At 46.4% G+C, this 20,377-nt stretch overlaps 1 protein-coding gene across 4 annotated transcripts in view; it reads left to right on the top strand.

The window, feature by feature from the left end:
- The window catches only part of KCTD6 (potassium channel tetramerization domain containing 6), a 57,762-nt gene that overhangs the window by 34,363 nt on the left and 3,022 nt on the right, over window positions 1-20,377 (top strand). Inside the window, exon 1 of one of the 4 annotated variants that reach the window (XM_060161442.1) lies at window positions 13,454-13,532. The exons of 2 other annotated variants lie outside the window; for them this stretch is intronic. The gene's annotated coding sequence lies outside the window, so the exon portion shown is untranslated. Of the gene's footprint in view, window positions 1-13,453; window positions 13,533-19,182; window positions 20,027-20,377 lie in introns of those variants that run through there. One more of the 4 variants, XM_060161444.1, reaches the window with a different exon arrangement.

Raw genomic sequence — 20,377 nt, 5'->3', positions numbered from 1 at the left:
TAGATGGGCGCTGCAGTCCCTGTAAGATCTACGATTTCCTGAGATTTCACTGCTGTCAGAACTCCTCCCATGCTGTGACCTTTCCAGCAGACTAGAGGCTAGAATGGAGATAAGGAGTACCATTTTTTGTGAAGCGTTTGAAGACAGGCAAGACTTTGCTATAGCAAAGGTTAATGTGCTGTGTCTCAAAGATCCATTTCCCCAGGCTCTCAGAATGTAAATGTTAAAGTGATGAAAACAGTGAAATCTAGGCTCTGGTTCATTTGAATCAGGGCTGCTCACCCCTCATGGTGCAGCCCTGGAACAGAGGGCCTCCTCTGTGGCCTGCAGCTTCATAAACTTGGGTTTAGTCTGTCAGCACTGATTTAAAGAGATTTGGTAGTTCAGTTTACTTCTGGGAAAAAACTGACATTCACAGCGGGGTTTGGGGGCTAATAGTGAAACCTGAGCTGGCTTCTTCCCCCCCGGAGGGGCGGAGTGAGTCAGATGTTTGCACGGAAGGCTGTGGTGTCAAGTCTACAAATTCACAGGCCTTATGCTTTCTCCACTTTAAACAGAAAGGTGTTGCAACATAGTTTTAATTGCTAAACCCTAGCTGCAAACCCAAATCTCTGGATTTGATAAGAATTGGGTGTGAAAGGCTGTGAATAATGGCGGTTTTCTTTCTTTTTTTTCTTATAAATTTATTTATTTTTATTTTTAGCTATTTTTGGCTGCGTTGGGTCTTTGTTGCTGTGCGCAGGCTTTCTCTAGTTGCGGTGAGCAGGGGCTACTCTTTGTTGCAGTGTGCGGGCTTCTCATCGCAGTGGCTTCTCTTGTTGCGGAGCACGGGCTCTAGGCGCGTGGGCTTCAGTAGTTGTGGCACGTGGGCTTCAGTAGTTGTGGCACATGGGATCTAGAGCGCAGGCTCAGTAGTTGTGGTGCACGGGCTTAGTTGCTCCACGGCATCTTCCCAGACCAGGGCTCGAACCCGTGTCCCTTGCATTGGCAGGCGGATTCTTAACCACTGTGCCACAGGGGAAGCCCCCTAATGGCGGTTTTTCTGCCAGGTGTGTTTATTTGTTCCTCCCCTCCTTCATTTGCTTCCTTGTTTGTGCCTAAGCCCAGACCAAACGTGTGCTCTCCTCCAGGTGATAGGCCTGTAGAGGTGACTACGGTTTACCTTCATTTCTATTCCTTGCTGGAATCTATGGACCTTGTATCTACCCCAATCTCCTGAGAACAAGCAACTCTGAATTCTTCTTGCCATAGCTGGTTGACTGACTGTACATCTCAAATGCAAAATTTTGCATTTTCAAATACTTTTGTTTCTGGTTTAGAAGTGACAGAAAAAGCGAGAGGTTGCTGGTGGTACTGTCTTCCCTAAAAAATAAGAAATACCCTTCTAGGTCTGTTTAAAAAAAAATTTTTTTTTTTTGGCCTACTGAGACTTCTTCAATTCCTCCTTCATTTGGGCTTCCTAACTCCCAGCCAGACTCACTCAGGATGCGATGCCCTGCAGGGTTTTGGCAAGACAGTAAGAACTGGCCTTTATTTATTTGTTTTTGGCTGTGAGGCATGTGGGATCTTAGTTCCCCTACCAGAGATTGAACCTGTGCCCCGTGCATTGAGAGCGTGGTGTCTCAGCCACTGGACCACCAGGGCATTCCCAGAACTGGCCTTTAAATCCTGGCTCAGACACTTGCTATTTGGTTGACCTGGGCTCATCATATACCTCTCTGAGTTTCCACAAAATTTCCCTAAAACAGGAGCAATAATAAAACCTACTTCAGAGATATTGTGAGTATACATAGTAGGCACTCAATTTCTACTTCTTACCTCTATTAATTGAATCTATCAATTTAAACATTAAACTTAAGGTCCTTCTGCAAACTAAGTAAAGAATGCCATGGATGGATGGATTTAGGAATTCATGTTTACCAATACAGCTTAAAGGTGACGTTTCAATAGGATGTTTTCAGTTGCAAGGAAGAGAAAATGCTGACCGAAACTGGCATAAATAATAAGAAAATATGTTACCCAATGGTGTGATGGTTGATTCAGTGACTTACTGGTGTTGGTAAGGACCCAGGTTTCCCTGCTGTCTCTCAGCCTCCTCTAGAGTAGGCTGTATCTACTCGTGGTCACAAGTAACTGGAGCAGCAGGTAGAGGCATCATACTTAGACACAGCAATATCCAGAGGTAAAACAAGGGGGCTTTTATTCCAGTGTCCTCTTCTTTGGAGCCAGAAAACCTTTCCTAGAAACGTCCCATCAGATATATCCTTACATTTCAGTGGGCAGAACTGAGTCGCATGCTAGAGATGACTAGTGAGAATTAAACTAATGAGTCGTCTAATGAGATGACTAAGATAGAATTAAGCCAGTTAGGATTTCTCTCTAAGCTAGGGATGAGGTGAGCATTTCCTAAGTCACGTTGGGGAGGATAGCTCCTTGAATGAAATCCAGGTTCCATTCGCAAAGGGATATGGGGAGGATTGTTTTGATCACCTCCTCTTCACCCTGTTAGTGAGGAGGGATTCCCACTGTAGGGTTATGGGGGTGACCAAACACACGATACTTGACACTGGGCAGATGAGACTGACAGCAGTTTATTAGTCACCTATACTCAGCCTTGGGGAGGAGGACACCACACACCATGCAGGGCCACATGGGAGGTACACTCGGGAACACAGTATCAGTAGTCACAAGAGGTGAGGTGCCCCTTAGTTGCTGCAGGAGGATGTGATTGGCTTGTTGGAATAATTCCGTGGGCTGGCAGGAACTGAAGCCCACTTCTCAGGGATAAGCAAGAACTGTGCCTGGTCCCTTCGACAAGAAGGGTTATATGGCTAGGGGACCTTATGGTTGCAGTATAGTGGGGAGGGGCACTTGCAGTTAGGCCATTTAAGGTCCTCCCAATTTTATCAGATGTCAAGGCAGCACATAATATTGAACTTTAATGTTAGGGCTTAACACCACAGGGGTGGATGTGGGATATATATATGTGGCAGATGACCATCCATCTGAGCAACCATCCCTTCCTGCCTTCTGTCATCCATCCATCCGTCCGTCCATCCATCCATCCGTCCGTCCGTCTGTCCGTCCATCCATCCGTCCGTCCGTCCGTCCGTCCGTCCATCCATCCATCCATCCATCCTCTATATCTTCCACAAAAGACTGACATTCTTTCTGCTTCTCTGGTTGGTTTCCATGGTGTCCAGCTCATAGTTGTTTGTGAGTGGTCAACATTTGGATCAGCCCTTCTAGTCTTGTCACCAACTCTTCACCTTTTTCAACTCTGCACGAGCCAGTAGAGTCAACTCATTGAGTCTGGAATGTGCTTTTTTCTGTTCTGCTTCTTCTTTTGCTAGAACCATCCTCCTCTCTGCTCCGCTTGTCCAAATTCCCCCTCCCTTGAGCCAAATCCCTCATCTTTCAAACACACCTTCTCTCCCTTCCCTGAATTCTGGTTCTTCATGTCAGCCCAGAACCTTCGTGCCAGTTGCTTTGTGTGCATAACCACACACTCCTGGGTGTCACTGCAATTAAATCATCGAAGTCCCGTGAAAGATATCCATGATATAGATGCAAAAGCAGTATGACTAGAATCTCTAAGTGAACATTTATCTAGCACCTGACATGTAGAAGGCACTCAATAAAAAAGTGTAGAAATGGTCAATAAAACACCTGAATAGCCTTAAAATTCTGAACATTATTTTTAAAAGGCTGCATATTGATTGATATGCAGAGATTTTCAGGGCTCAGAGAAATGATTTCTCTTTTTCAATCTAGGTCACCGTTTAACTGGCTTCAACATTTGCTGCATACACCCTTAGAATTTTCACATTACCTATGCACTATGTTGTTACTAACATGTTTCTTTAAATTGATTCATTTTAAAACCTATTCTAGATCTATGCAGTAGTATCTGTGACATCGGGGGCTTTATGTGCTAGTTATTTTCATGTATCTTAGAAAAAATACACAAGATATCAAATAATTGCCTATGTGACACCTAAGCTTATTTTATGTGACACATTTGGGAATCTCTAATCTTACTTATTCATATTTACATAATTTATGATAAAAAGCCAGTCAGACACAAAAGACTACTATTGTATGCTTTTTTTTTTTTTTTTTTTTTTTTGCCATACGCCGTCCTCTCACCGTTTTGGCCTCTCCCGTTGCGGAGCACAGGCTCGGGACGCGCAGGCTCAGCGGCCATGGTTCACAGGCCCAGCCGCTCCGCGGCATGTGGGATCCTCCCGGACCGGGGCACGAACCTGCGTCCCCTGCATCGGCAGACAGACTCTCAACCACTGCGCCACCAGGGAAGCCCCGTGTATGCTTTTATATGAACATTTTGGTAAAGGCAAAACTCTAGAGATAGAGGGAACAACAGTAGTTGCCTGGAGCTAGGGATGGAAGTGGGGATTGACCTTGAACAGGCACCAGGGAACTTTCTGGAGTGACGGAAACATTCTAAAACTGGATGGTGGTGATGGTTGCACACTGTATGAATTTAGAAGAATTCATCAAACTCTATATTTAAAATGGATACATTGAGTCTTTTGTAAATTGTATCTCAAAGAAGAAGGAGGAGGAGGAGAAAAAGAAGAAAGAAAAGAAATAATCAACAAGGAGGGGGCAAGACGGGGCTTCTGGAGTCCTGGTGATGTTCTGTTTCTTGATCTGGGTGTTGGTCACAAGGTATGTTCATTTTGTGAAAAACTAATCAAACCATTCATTTATGCTTTATGCACATTTCTATATGAATGTTATATCCCAGTAACAAAATTTACTAAAAAGAAGAAAAAATCAGCCAAGGTAGGGACACCATTTCTTTCCAAGTAATAAAAAGTTATTACTTTCCTGTTTATTATTTTGTATAATCACATTGCCCTGCCAATTTAGTTTCATGACGTTAGGTGTTCAGGTTTTGTGTGTCTTAATAGAGAAAGGATTATAAAAAGATACATTTAGCTACTCACACAAGTGCTATAAGAATGTCAGCAGAAGCAATTGTTTCTTAATTATTCATTGCAGTTATCAACATGGACAATATTCAACTTGCAACCAAAATAAATAGATGTTTTAAGAGACCTTGGTGAAACAATCAAATCATCAGTCTCAAAAAGTAACCCCATCTCTCAGCCCAGTTCTCCAACTGCCTGTCAGAGTTTCAATTCTATATTTATCTCTTCAAATCAGCAGTATAGCAATTCGTTATTATAATAAGAGTTACCAATTGATTGTGTGCCGACTTTATGCCAGGCCCTGCATTATCAGAGTTTTTCATACTTTAATTGCCTCACTTCATTTTCACAACAACCCTGCCACAGAGTTGTTTTATTCTACTTTATAGTAGAGGAAACTGAGGCAGAGGGGTCCAGGCCCACATTGCTGGTGAGTGACAGAGCCAGAGAGCCAGCTGGAGTCCCACCCAGTGTGCTTTGCTCTGTCTGGGACCTGACGTCAGTAACAGGAAATAAGTGGCACGTGTAGAATTCTGAATCCCAAAACATGGCTCTTTACACGGTTACTATAGTTACTTCTCTACACGATGCTCTTGTTTTTTGCCAGGATAACAATGGATCCACTATTAGCCATTGAGGTGTTGAACCTCCACCATCATCATGAAACCTGAGGACATTTCAGTAGGTTTAAAATAGTGTTCCTGCCTTTTAATCAGACCTTTTATTTCAGAAGCCCCTGGGATATTAACAGGGGCTTTGTACTATGGAAGCTTTGTATTATGGAAGCTTTACAAATATTGTTATTTGCACCTTGTGTAAAACATAGGGGCTTTCTAAAGGTAATGCAGCTGTATTTTAGTCAGAGTCCCACAGGACTCCTTATAAAAGTGATGCATTTGGGTCGGGGGGCGGTGTACACAGGTGCTCCCTCAATGCATTGCGGGAGGGAGAGGGCATCCAGGCAGAAGACGTGTGGAAAGAGAGGACTTGGATGTATTAGGAAGAAGAGACTCAGCCTGAGAGGGACAGGACAGAGGGGACAGGAGCTGTGCTTTTCAAGTGAATAAGTCTCTTGCTAAACTAGCAAACCCATGCGGAGGAAGTGGTTTGGATTAGGAATGGGGCAGGAGGACAACCAAGGCCTGAAATGTGTGATTGACAAGCATTTAGAGCACTGAGCTGTCAGGGAGAATAAGAACTCAGAATCTGGAGTTGTCTTGCCTCCTGTGTGCCAGCTGGCTGTGCCGTGGTCAGGCAGCTTTATTCCCTTTTGGCATTTATGGGCCCTCAAGGCCTGTGAACTTCGCAGGTATGGCACACTAAGAGACACTCAGGACTAAAGACGGAAGCCAGATCTTCTGATCCCTTTAATTACAGAGTCATAATGGTGAAGAGGATGGTGACATCCAAGGACGACCACAGGGCCTCTCACCACTGGTGAGAACCAGATTCCTTCCCCTGGTTCTGTAGCTCCCAGCAGAGTTTTGGAAGCTGATTAAAGAGAAAATCAGTAATAATAGGTAATTAGAAACCTTATAAAGAGGAAAAATGCTCTCATCGAATTTACCAAAGCACCTGCATGGCTGGAAGTGGGGAAGGCATTGGAAACCTCGCCGACAGCAAGGGCCACTTATGCCAGCCGTTGGCCTAGAGGCTGGGGCAAGTGTGCAGATGGACTGGAGCTGGTCCCCAGGGGTGGAGCGGGGAGACTGTTTAGAAGCGTATTTCCCAGTCAGCAGCCAGTGGGTAAAAGGCTAAGGAAAGCCTTTTACCAGCCCCAAGAGAACCTCAGCTGGTGAAACCAGTGGCACAATGACCAAAGGCGACTGAGGGGGAGAAAGGGAGAGACACACACACAAAAGAGACAGGACCCACCACCAAGAAAGGCTGAGTTGAGTGGGTTTCTCCACTGGCCATCCACTTGGCTATTCAGAATACCCCAGGAGGGTAGTTGGGAGGAGTTCAGCAAAGTCTTGGGTCCAGATAATCCATGCAGTTAGCTGCTTTCAGGTCCCTTTCCTCTTGGGGTCCCTTGGAACCATCCGTGTCCATCTTGGGAGGGGTGGTGGGAGGTAATTGAATGACCTCAGGTGGCTGAGTGTAGGTTTAGCCCCCAGGTGACCTGCTTGGACTTCGATAGAGGCGTGAGGGGCTTTAAGTGACAGAGGTGAGGTGGGGTGGGAAGGGGTGCTCCCCGCTGTGGGTAATCATCCAAGAGATTCATGCTGCTTTGGGGGCCGAGTTTCATTTGCTGGTTCCTTTTCCTATCTTGTTTACTGTTTTCTCTTTGGTGCTCTTTCATTTCTCTACTCACTAAACCATACTGCCCAGGGGTATGGCCAGGGTTGTCCCAGGTGAAGCAGGACACCCTGAGTGAAGACTGAGACACAGCCTTCTCTGTCAACAAGATCACATTCCAGCTGGTAATGGACAGTCATAAATGGAGTGAGTGTTTATGCTCAGTGGGGGCGAGCAGGGGGGGTGGTTTGGGAGCCCAGGGATGGGGAAGGGTTGAGGCCAGGGAGGTCTCCCAAAGGAGGGGGGAATTGGTGCTGGTTTGTGCTAGAGTTGCCAGATAAAATACAGGACGGCTTGTATTTAATGCAATATTTGTGACATACTTATACTTAAACAATTATTTGTTGTTTATCTGAAATTCAGATTTAACTGAGCATCCTGTGTTTTCATTTGCTAAACCTGGCAATCCTAGTTCCTGATGAATATACAGGAGTTAGCTGAGTAAACAGAGGGACAGGAGGAAAGGGCATCCCGTGGAGGGAACAGCATGTGCAAAGACCTGGTGGTGACCATGCTTCACTTAAGGAACTGAACATTGTCCAGTGGCTGCAGCATGGAGTCCAAGGGGAAAGGGAGGGGGCAGAGAGAAGGCACTGAACTGTCACCTGGTTGTTGAAGATGTGCTAGGTGCCAGGCACGTTGTGAAGATCTAGGGTGCTGTTGTGAGCCAGACAGACACAGCTTCTGCTCTCAGGGAGCCCACGGTTCAGCTGAGCAGCAGTGAGGGGAGGAGGGAAGGACAGGCACTGTGGAAGTTATAGCTGGGGGACATCAGCCTGACTGGGAGGTCAGGGAAGGTCAGAAGGGCCTCTCTGACAACACGCTGAAGGACGAGGAGACAGGCTTGCCCCGGGCTGGGGGAAGCGTGTTTTAGGCTAAGGGAACAGCATAACGGAGGCCCTGAAGTGAAAAAATGTGCAGCGGGTCCCGGATGCCAAAATGTGGCAGAGGGGCTGGGGTCCTGAAAGAGAGAAGAGGTGCAGAGGAGGGCGCTGGACAAGTGGGCAGGGGCCAGATCCTGAAGGCAGTGGGAGCCACTGAAGGAGTTTAAAGCACGGAGGGTGACACAACCAGCTTTGTGTTCTCTAAGGTGACTCATGGTGGAGAGGAGAGGACGGATGGGTAGTGGGGCAGCAGAGAGAATGAGGGAGGCCAGGAGCGGGCTACTGCAGATGCCCAGGATGGACAGTTTGGTGGCTTGGCCTGGCGCGATGGTGGTGGAGATGGAGAGAGAGGGAAGGAGAGATGGAGCCAGGCTATACTGAGGAGGAAGACTTGGCAGGGCTGGGTGGTCTGGCACCGGGACGTGAGGGGGTGGGAGTAGCAGGCATGACTCAAAGCTTCTGGTTTGGACAGATGGGAGGATGGTGGCACCACTTGCTGAGCTGAGCTGGGGACTTGGGAGGCTTGGGGGTGCTGAGGCGAGAGGGTTCAGGTTTGCACATGTTGAAGGTGAGGAAGCTGGTGGTGGACCACGGGGGACAGACTGTGAACGAGGAGAAACCCGAGGGGAGACAAGCAGAGCTGTGTTCAAATCTCTCTTCTCAGACTTGGCTGTGTGGCCTTGATCACCGACTTCACCTCTCCTTGCCTTCGTTTTCTCACCTGTATTCATGGGATGATGTGGGTCGTCTTCATAGTTGTGAGGGTGTGGTGGGAAGCCTCCAAGGTCACCCCTAATGACCCCGCCTCCTGGTATTCAGGTCCTTGTGTGGTACCCTCCCACACTGCAATAGGGTTGGTCTGTGAGACCAAGAGACTATGGGTATGTCACTTTCAAGGCTGGGTTGTAAAAGACATTGTGGCTTCTCTGTTAGGTTACTTGCTTTGGAGGACGCCAGCTACCAGGTTGTCAGGAGAGGCTCATGTGAAGAGGAGCTACTGCATTCTGCAAACAAACAACTACATGAGTGAGCTTGAAGCAAATGTTCCTGCCCCAGCCAAGCCTTCAGCTGACTGCAGCCCCAGCTGACATCTAGACTGCAAGATCCGCTACCTACCTAATCTGCTTCCAGAGTCTTGACCTTCAGAAACTGAGATAAGAAACGTTTGTTGGGCTTCCCTGGTGGTGCAGTGGTTGAGAGTCCGCCTGCCGGTGCAGGGGACGTGGGTTCGTGCCCCGGTCCGGGAAGATCCCACATGCTGTGGAGCGGCTGGGCCTGTGAGCCATGGCCGCTGAGCCTGCGCGTCCGGAGCCTGTGCTCCACAACGGGAGAGGCCACAGCAGTGAGAGGCCCGCATACCGCAAAAAAAAAAAAAAAAAAAGAAACGTTTGTTGGTGGACTTCCCTGGTGGCGCAGTGGTTAAGAATCTGCCTGCCAATGCAGGGGACACGGGTTCGATCCCTGGTCCGGGAAGATCCCACATGTCACGGAGCAACTAAGCCCGTGTGCCACAACTACTGAGCCTGAGTGCCACAACTACTGAAGCCCGTGTGCCTAGAGCCCGTGCTCCACAACGAGAAGCCACCACAATGAGAAGCCCGAGCACTTAACAAAGAGTAGCCTCTGCTTGCCACAACTAGAGAAAGCCCGCGTGCAGCCAAAAAAAAAAAACAAAAACAAAAAACAAAAAAAAGAAACGTTTGTTGGGAATTCCCTGGCGGTCCAGTGGTTAGGACTTGGCACTTCCACTGCCTGGGACTGGGTTCAATACCTTGTCGGGGAACTAAGATCCCGCAAGCTGCGTGGTGCAGCCAAAAAAGAAAGAAAGGTTTGTTGTTTTAAGCCCCTAAATTTTGGGACAACTTATGATGCAGCAATAGAGGACTGATCCAGAGGATAAAAGCACTTAGCATAGCGCCTGGCACATAGTAGGGGCTTTAGGAAATGCAGCATCTGTAGGTCTGGAGTTATGGATTTGGGAATCTTTGGGGAATCTTTGGGCTTAGAGACACGAATGGAATCCACAGAGGTGGCTGAGCCAGTCCACAGGGAGGAGTACATGGAGTAGAGAGTATGGCCTTGGCCAGAAACCTGGGCTTAAGGAGTGGGTAAAGCAAGAGGAGGAGCATCTCTATGAGTCTAAGAGGAAGGAGGAAAACTAGAACAGGGCTCGGGGAAGAGGTTATCCCTAGGAGAGTGTGGTCAGTGACATCACTGCAGGGAGGCCTGAGAGGAGATCTGAGGAGTGTCTTTTGGATTCAGCAACAATGAGTTTTCTGGTGGCCCCACGAGAGCTGTGCAGGTGGAGAAGTGGGCCCTAAGGTCAGATTGAAAGCTGTGGGTCGGTATATAAGGGTAAACACTTTCCACCCCTAAGCCCCAAACAAAGATGGTTTACAGGAGAATCCTATAGAAAATCCAAACCACAGAAAAACCCCAATCTTTTTTTTTTGCGGTACGCGGGCCTCTCACTGTTGTGGTCTCTCCCGTTGCGGAGCACAGGCTCCGGACGTGCAGGCTCAGCGGCCATGGCTCACGGGCCCAGCTGCTCCGGGGTATGTGGGATCTTCCCGGACCAGGGCACGAACCCGTGTCCCCTGCTTCGGCAGGCGTACTCTCAACCACTGCGCCACCAGGGAAGCCCAAAAAACCCCAGTCTTATAGAAGCTGCTCTAGTGAGTAGACACTGATTCCTTAATTTATTTTTTAAAAATTATTTATTTATTTATTTGGCTGCCTTGGGTCTTAGTTGTGGCACACAGGATCTTTGTTGCAGTATGTGGATCTTTCATTGTGGCACGCGGGCTCTAGAGCGCTCGGGCTCAGTAGTTGTGGTACATGGGCTTAGCTGCCCTGCAGCATGTGGGATCTTAGTTCCCCAACCAGGGATTGAACCCCACGCCCCCTGCATTGGAAGGCGGATTCTTAACCACTGGATCACCAGGGAAGTCCCCCCTTAACTTATTTTATGAGGCTCATGTAACTTTGATAGCAAAATCAGACAAAGAGAGAATAAGATAGGAAAATAGTAGGCATATCTCATTCATAGATGTGGACACAAAAACTCTAAATTATTAGCAAATGAAATCCAGCACTATATTGGAAAAAAAAGCACATCATCAAGGAATGCATGGAGAGTTTAATATAGTAAAATCCATGGTGTAATTAATTACATTGGGGGGAAAATCTCACATTTGATAAAATTCAACACCCATTCATAATAAAGCAGAATGGTACATCCTTACGTTGATACAGGGTATCTACCAAAAATCTACAACAAACACCATATTTAATGGTGCCATATTAGAAGCAGTCAAGAACAAGATAGAAATGTCACTATCATCATTGTTACTCAACATTGTGCTGGAGATTTTAGTCAGTGCAGTAAAATAAGGAAAAGGAAATAAAGACTGGACAGGAAGATACCAAATGTTATTACTTACAGACTCTATAACTACTTACATAGAAAATTCAAGAAAGCCTGTAAACTTCCTAGAACTAAATTAGAACTAAAAAAGTTTGCTGGGTATAAGATTATTATATAATACGAACTACATTTCAATAACCATCAGTAGCTTATAAAATACAAATTTGAAAATATAATTTACAATAGTATTAAAAACTTTGAGATGTGTAGGAATTGTTCTGAGAAAACCACTGACAAAATTAATTCCTCTCAGTTTTTAGTTGAGGAAATAGAAGCCCCAAGAGGAGAAATGACCCCTCCAAGGACACCAGTAAGCCAGGGGCAATTTTGGATTTTCAGTGGCACCAAATCCTGGAGATCTGTGTTGGGTAATTTCAGCATTACCTTTCTTTTGTAAAAAATAAAACTCGTATTTTTCTGATTATAAATTCAGCATCCATGCATTCTAGAAAATATAGAAAATTCAGAAGAACATTTGGAAGTAGTTAAGTCACTAATATTCCCATCCTACTCCCTAGAACCAGGATCAATGATTTCGTGTATTTCCTTCAAAATTTTTGCCTGTGTATATTTACATTTTAAAAAATAAAATTAGGATTATACCATGTATACCATTTTGTGCACTGCTTATTTTCACACACATTTCCCTGTATCCTCACCTAGTCTTTTTGAATATGATAATGTAGCACTCAGTTATGTTGGTGAAGCATATGCCATTTATTTAACCTGTTGAGTTTTCAGAGAAAAACCAAGTAGCAGATATGACTGTGATGATCCTGCAGATAAAAGTTAAACCCCAGAGGCAGCTCACGCAATCGCAGCCATGAAGCGCAGGTGAGTTTCCAAGGCAAGTGGTTATCCTGCTGAAGGGGAAATGGCAAAAACCAACATCACATACCTGGTCCCACCTGGAAAGGGATGGAGATCTGATTAGCAGGAAGTGAATGGGATTTGGAAAGACGCTATGCTTGGAGACCAATTAGCTCTGAGACTTTAGGTAATTCCCCACTCTTTGCAGCCTTGGCTTCCTTCGCGGCGGTAGCGGCGCCAGCTTCATCTAGGGCCGGCTCCTTCAGGCCTCAGAGCCTTTGCACTAGTCGTTTCCTCTGCTGAAGTCACTCTGCCTTTCTCCCCACCTGGCTGCCTTTCACTACTCCGCTGACAAGGCTGGAGAGGTGACCTTACTACCTATCCCACAGAAGGCAAAGTCGGGAGGTGCTCTGGCCACAGTCCCAGAGTCCAGATCTTCCATAGCCACTGTATCTGAAACAGAGGTCCCCTCCCCTTATTCTCCAACTGATTCATGTACCTCCCAACATTTATAATTATAACTTGTCATTATTTTGGCTACTGGCTGTTTCCTTGGGTCTTTTCTGTTTTCTCCTCTCAGGATGCCCCGCCCTCTTGGTGGCCGCTTTACTCTCCAGGCCTGGAACATGGGAGTTCTCGGGGCCCCATGAGAGTTCGTGAAATGACAAGAGAAACAACTGTGGGGACCCTAGGCCTGAGAAATTAGCGAAAACTGACGGGGTCTGGGCTGATCCCAATCTACAGGCGGAGGCGGGACGTCGGGCGGATTCTGGGCGGAGCGCGGGGGAATCTGGGCGGAGCCTCGGGGGCTCGATTGGGGCGTCGGGGCGGGGCTTCGGGGCTGCTGCGGAGTCAGTCTGACCTAGGCGCCCAGGCTACGCCTGATTGAGTTGTTCTGGCCGCTCGGCCCTCCGGCCACCATCCCACGCCGCCGTTAGGGGGCGTCTGCGCTCGTGGCGCCGCGTCTCGGCTGATAAGGCGCCGCCCGCGCCGGGCGGCAGGAGCCGCAACTCCGGGCGCGGGCTCAGTCGTCCCTTCTGCCGCCGCCGCCGCCGCCACTGCCGCCGCCGCCGGGCGCGGGCTCACTCGTCCACGCGTTCTCGTTCCCCGGCCGCCGGCGTCTCCCGGCCCGGCTACCACCGCTGCTGCAGCGCAGTGAGTAGTAGGGGCGGGCCCACGGCTTGGGGGCCCGGCTCGGGAGGGCCGGGCACTAGCAGAAACCCGCGCGGAGCAGCCCGGGGAGCGGGGTTGAGGGGAATCCGGGCGGCGGCGGGGCCGCACTGAAGGGACCGTGGGGAGCCCGGGCGGCGCGCTCCGGGGCTGGCACGAGCTCGCGGCGGGCTGGCTGCGGCCGGGGGCCGGCCTTGGGCGGAGGTTCCGGGCCCCGCCCGGGTGTGGGGGGACGTGCGGGGACGTGCGGGTTCGGCGGACCCGGGTTCCAGGCTCGGGTGCGTGCCACCCTCCCGGCCCCGAGAGTCTCCCGTCCCACGCCGGGGCCGGATCGGGGCGGGGACTCCGCCTGCGGGCAACAGCGAAGCCCTGCCCGGGTGGGAGCACCTCGAGGTTTGCTCGAAAATGATTTGTTTGGGGTGGTGCTTATTGGCCACCGTTTGCCTTAATTTAAAGCCTACGGCAGGGCTTCTGAGCCCAGCCTTAGGAGATTTTCCGCCCCAAAGAGATTGACTGCAGCTGAGTTCTTTATGCTCAGATTTGTGTGTGTCAGGGCATTTTTAATGCTGGATGTCAGAGGTGATAAATGGCCGTGGAAAGGGGGAGCCCCTGAAGCACCTGCCGGGCTGTCAGTGGTGGAGGCTGTGTCTGGGGAGTGGGACTCGAGAAATGAAACAGATCCTGTTTGGATATTCTGCTGAAGTTATCATGTTTCTGCAAGTATACCAGTTCTAGAACAAGTTGATAATTCCAATTTTAGGGCTTTGTGATAGAAGAGGTTTGAGTGGTCAAGAGACCCGAGGTGACCTGGTTTGGCTAAGAATGTTTGGGGTAGCCTAAGTGTCCCTTACCCTTTCCCCTTGGCATGTTCATTTTCTTGTGGTCACAAATGCCTAGGTACATGAGTGATCCCAAGATAGGAAAGAAGGGAGGGGCCAGCATTTAGCACAGGACTGAGCCCAAGATTGAGATGTTTTCAAATGAACAGATGTGTAGCTAGGAAAAGGAAAATCTTTTTACCTGCATGGTTGGCAGGCTGAGAGAACTTGCCCTTTGGCTGAGAACTATCAGGCCATACTAATACTTCATTTTGTTTAACACCATAGATATTAAGGATTGATGGTCAGGGACTGCCATAGATGGCCATTTCTAAGGTTTGTGGGATTTGAATTTTCATAAATCATATTTTAAAGCATTACTGCATAAAGGAATTCTAGCGTTCTATGAATCCCTCAGTGTTTCTTGGATTTTGATATTTGGAGTCTGTTTAAAATGGAATACACGTATTTATTTGGATTTGGTTTTACCTTGGAGATAATCCTGAGTCATGCTTTAGAGAAGTTCCTTCTGTGATGAAGAGCTCAGCTGTCTGGTGGTCTCTGTGGAAGCCAGATGCTTCCCTTTACCTGTAGGTCTCCCTTCTGGAGCTCGGGGGAAAGGAGGATGGTGTAGGGGAGACTGGAAGCAGATTAAGAGGCCTTCTCTTTATGTGTGCCCTGTCTCCATGCCCATGCTCTAAATTACTTGTGTTCACACTCTCAAGTTTCTCGATTTACCACAGAAATTTTATTTATGCTACTGCCACTAGTATTTTCACATTTGTTTGATACTTGTCAGTTTACCAGTGGTTTTTTTAAAAAATAAATTTATTTATTTTGGCTGTGTTGGGTCTTCGTTGCTGTGCACAGGCTTTCTCTAGTTGTGGCGAGCGGGGGCTACTCTTCCTTGTGGTGCACAGGCTTCTCATTGCGGTGGCTTCTCTTGTTGTGGAGCACAGGCTCTAGGCGCACGGGCTTCAGTAGTTGTGGCACATGGGCTCAGTAGTTGTGGCTCATGGGCTCTAGAGCACAGGCTCAGTAGTTGCGGCGCACGGGCTTAGTTCTCTGCAGCATGTGGGATCTTCCCGGACCAGGTCTCGAACCCGTGTCCCCTGCACTGGCAGGTGGATTCTTAACCACTGTGCCACCAGGGAAGTCCTACCAATGGTTTTTGATTCATGACCTCATTTTCTTCTCTGCAAGAAGCAGCTGGGCATAAAGAGTGATTTACTCAGTCTCATAATTAGTAATGGAGTCGACTTGGGATACAGATCCTCACCGGTGACCAGTTCTCTTTCTTCTGCGTTGGCCTGCCTGTGACTTCAGAATTCTAGTCCGGATCTTTTACCCTGTAGGCCAGTTGTTGCCTTTGTGTTGTGCCCAAGTGGTATCATTACTTTTGGGAAGGTGCCGTTATTCCGTTTTATTTTACAGAAACAGAGTAAGAGGAATTTTATGGTTTTGTGACTGTTTGTGGCAGCTCTTTAGTATTAAAATCATTTTTCAACGTAGAGCGCCTTTCTCCTAGACCACAAAAGGATTAGTTTTCGGACAAAACAATCCATTTCTGCAGTGGTTATGGTTGGGATAAACCTAACACCATAATCACATTCCCCTTGTGCGCCTGGCTACCTATGCCACCTTGTATGTGAATGTTAACCCAAAAGACTCCTTTAGATGTCGCTGAACTAGTTACTATAAAAAGTATTTCACTTTCAAACTCCCACATTTCAAGAACAGAGAAATTCAGCGCAAAGGTAACTCAGAGGGTATGTATAGATGGAATTTATTGAGTCTTCTTTTCTGAAAGCCAGACACAAAGATTTCAGTAGGAAGGTGTTTTAAAAGGGCTACCTGGAAACTTTGGGAAGGCAGTAGTTATACATTTTTATTATTTATTCAAGTTTGGAGGTGTGTATTGCAGTGTATAGGTTATTATGTAGGAGCAGGACTTTTAGCCCGGAGAATGCTTAGTCTGTAGCAGAAATCGTAAACCCAGAATATTTGTGTTAAATTAGTTCATCATAACCATGAAGCCTGTAATTGAGTTCTGCAGTGGTGAGGAGAATGACTTTCAGGTGTTCTTATGCTACTCTTTAAGTCATTAACTTGTTGAATTGTGTAGTTTTCACATTTGCTACTATGGAAAATTTTTAGCGATTTCTTTTAAGACTTATATAAATTCTTGAGTGTGTGTTTTCCTTAACGTAATTATCTGCTAACATTACACTGTCAGACTTTGTACATTAGTCATAATTTTCAGTACTGCTTTACATTCTTTGGGAACGGTCAGCTGGTTGTTTCCACATGTATTTTATTTGCGCCAAAGGTCAGCTCTTTTCAGGTGAACTGATTTTATAGGGTCAGAAGTCTTTCTTTGAACTTTACAATTGTTTGTGCTTGGCTGCATTCACTGTTGTTTAAAATGATTGTTAGAAAGGAAAGTCACTTTAAAGGAAATTTTTTTTCATTGTTACCTTCATAATCTCCATTCCTGGACAGTTTTGTGATTTTTCTTTGTGTTCATCAAGTAAAACAGGCCCATTTGATGCCCATTTCAAGATCTTCCTTCTGCTGCCTGTCTTGTGGTCCTTTAATTTCTCATTAAGCCCTCCACTGGAGAGTGCCAGAAGGGAGAGAAGATGAAAAGCAAATGAATCATTTTCTAACTGTTAGCAGCTCTGGAAGATGACTTGGAAATTGAAGCTATTCCGGAAATTCTTTTGCTTTCATTCATCTGCATTGTCTCTGAGACGGTCCTAACAGTCATCAATTCAGAGGTCGATTATCCAGCTCTTGGTTGACCAGGAATCTCTGCCTTTTTTTGGTTTGTTTCTTGCTGTATCTGAGCATCTTCACAGAGGATGTTTAGAAGTAAGGTGCAGAGATAATATTTAAACTAATCAATACTATTTTTTCCCCTTAGAGCTCTTTAGTGAATGTTTTGATTTGGGGGGATAGTTTAATAGTTGTTATTGGAAGTGACGAATAGTAACTTCATTTTATTTTGATGTATCTTACACACAAATGAAGGGAGGCTTTTGGGTACTTTTTAAGAAACATGGGCTTATATAGATTCCCATAATTGCTTTTCTGAATTATTAAGTTTGATGTTTTCTTACATCTTTGTACTGGAACAGAACCTTGGCTTTTGCTGTGGAACAGGTTCAGGGGCATCATCTAATTTTGTGTGTGTGTGTGTGTGTGTGTGTGTGTGTGTGTTTGCTCAAAAAGTTATCTTGTTTTGACTTAGCAGTAAAAAAGAAAAAAAAAGGATTAATAGTGGACAGTCCTTGCATAACAGCTGCAACTTTGATGATGTCTGTTTTTTTACGTGTCTTTGGTCTCCCATTTCTTACCATTCGGATATTCATGGAGTGGAGTTCTTTACTTCACTTAAGACAGGACAGGGCTTCCCTGGTGGCGCAGTGGTTAAGACTCCGCTTGCCAATGCAGGGTACATGGGTTCGAGCTGTGGTCCGGGAAGATCCCACATGCTGCAGAACAGTTAAGCCCGAGCACCACAACTACTGAGCCTGAGCTCGAGAGCCCGCAAGCCACAACTACTGAGCCCGCGTGCCACAGCTACTGAAGCCCGCGTGCCTAGAGTCCGTGCTCCGCAACAGGAGAAGCCACTGCAATGAGAAGCCCGCGCACCACAACGAAGAGTAGCCCCCATTCGCCGCAACTAGAGAGAAAGCCCACGCACAGCAATGAAAACCCAATGCAGACAAAAATAAAATAAATAAAATAAATAAGTTAAAAAAAAAGAGAAAAGACAGAGTATAGCAGCCTTCAATTACACTAGTGAGTAGGTTCTTGCTATTTTGCTTCAGGGGAATTTTTACAAACCCATTGTGATTGCTCACTTTGAGTTACTGTTAAATAATAAATCCCTACTAGGTGGATAGGGTTAATAGATGGCTGTAGGGGTGTTTTAAGTTAATCCTTTCGATTTCTCATTTCTTGGATTCTGTTCTTTCAATTTCTATCAAGGAGGGGTTTTATGGAAAGATCTGGACTAGGAGTCGGGAAACCCAAGCTCTTGTTCAGTTACTTTCTAGCTGTGGGGACTTGAGCAAGTCTCTTAATCTGCCGGTTCTCTCTTTTGCATCTCTAAAAGGGGGATAGTTATTCACACTCTGCTACTGTATCAGAAATGTTGGGGGGACACTCCCCCCTCCTCGCCCCCACCCATTACTTAAATTGTTTCTTTATTCAAGAATCCCTTTTCAGGTTGTGCTAATATGCCTGCAGAGTTCCACTGAGTAAGCTCTTCCCGGAAGTCCTCCATTTTCACATTTGGAATGGTTCTTGGTCTTCCTTTGCTCAGGTCTCTGCCAGTCCATCTATTATATAGTACTTTTTGTTTGTTTGTTTGTTTTCATTTTTGGCTGTGTTGGGTCTTCGTTGCTGCACGCGCACTTTCTCTAGTTGAGGCAAGCAGGGGCTACTCTTCGTGGCGGTACGCGGGCTTCTCATTGCGGTGGCTTCTCGTCGCGGAGCACAGGCTCTAGAGCACAGGCTCAGTAGTTGTGGCACACGGGCTTAGCTGCTCTGAGGCATGTGGGATCTTCCCGGACTAGGTCTCGAACCCATGTCCCCTGCATCGGCAGGTGGATTCTTAACCACTGCACCACCAGGGAAGCCCTTATATAGTACTTTTGAATTTTATTCTGTCCTTCAGTTGCTGCTTGTTGCCTTTCTTCATAGATTGAAAGCTCCATGAGGGCAAGGACCATACCTTTCCTCGCTCTACCCTGCAGTAAATGTCGGTTGACTGAATTATTTTTGAGGCTGTCAGTAATGAATACTTCAGGTGATGGGAAAATGCCAAAGATGGGCATCTTACCAGAACTTTGGGATGACTGGCCTTTTAAATCGCTCAGTTGCTGATCTACTGATCTGTCTGTTGGATCAGTAACTGAATCAGGTGCTCGTAATACAAATTGGTAAAACGTATTTCTTGGTTCTGTTACTTCAAATACTGTTTATGAAGCAAGTCAGAGGAATGAAAGGTTGTCACAACAGCCCTGAATTTGTTCCATTTCTCACCCTATAGCATGTGGAGACCTATCTATATCCAACTGCTGAGTGTGGAGAATAAAAACTGACCCCACGTTGTCTGGTCCACATTTTAGCTTGTTTGCTTTGAAGAATTTGCAAGGTAGAGAAATAGATGCTTCAGGCTCTGATTTCAGCCCCTGCTGTGCTATGCAAATGTTCTCTACATGCCTGAGTGACCTTTTGAGAAAGAGCCTTTGTGATCTTCTGTAGCCAGGGCCTGTTCTGGGAATTAGTGTGCCAGATTGCTCTAAAAGTGGGAAAAGTGAATCTGTGCAAAGACCATGTTAAGAAAAAAAAAAAAAACAAAGCAACCGTAACAGCGCTTTTCCTGGATAAATACGGATAACTTCATGTTTCTTACTGTCTTTTGCCAAAGCTTTTGAAATTTGCTCTGGAGTTTGCTTTGCCGGGTGATTTGGGGAATGATGGGTGTGAGGGAGAACTGACTAAAGCAGTTCAGTAACTGGGTAACTGTTTAAGTGCTTTTGAATTGTAGATAAAAATAAATTCAAACTGGCATCTTTAGTATCTGGGTGTTTATCAGTGTCTTCAGGCCGGCTCTCCATAAGCGCCGGGGGACTGCCTCTCAGATGTGTAAGGTTCTTTTTGCCCCCAGTTGTGCTTTAATGGTTTGGCATTTAACTGTTTTCTATTTGTTTTGATTATTGTACAAAATGAAATGTATCATTATTAAAAACATAATTAGTTTTTCTATTTTACAAAAGAGCTACCATTCTGACATACTTCTCCTGGAAAGAGATACCGGTGTCTTGGAGGTTTATAGTTTTTAATGCTTTTGCTATGGTGTTTAGTTTATATAGCTGAAATGCTGATGAAAAAGTTTTCCCTTTCCCTCTTTCTCTTAACCTTTTTGATAAGGATCATCACAGGTTTGTACCAGGATAAGGTTGTAGAGGTAATCATATTCTCCTGTAGGAATTCTAA

Source organism: Lagenorhynchus albirostris, chromosome 10 (assembly GCF_949774975.1).
Source record: "Lagenorhynchus albirostris chromosome 10, mLagAlb1.1, whole genome shotgun sequence".
Classification (NCBI taxonomy): domain Eukaryota; kingdom Metazoa; phylum Chordata; class Mammalia; order Artiodactyla; family Delphinidae; genus Lagenorhynchus; species Lagenorhynchus albirostris.
Note: the sequence above shows the minus strand (reverse complement) of the source record. Positions and strands in the feature narration are given on the sequence as shown.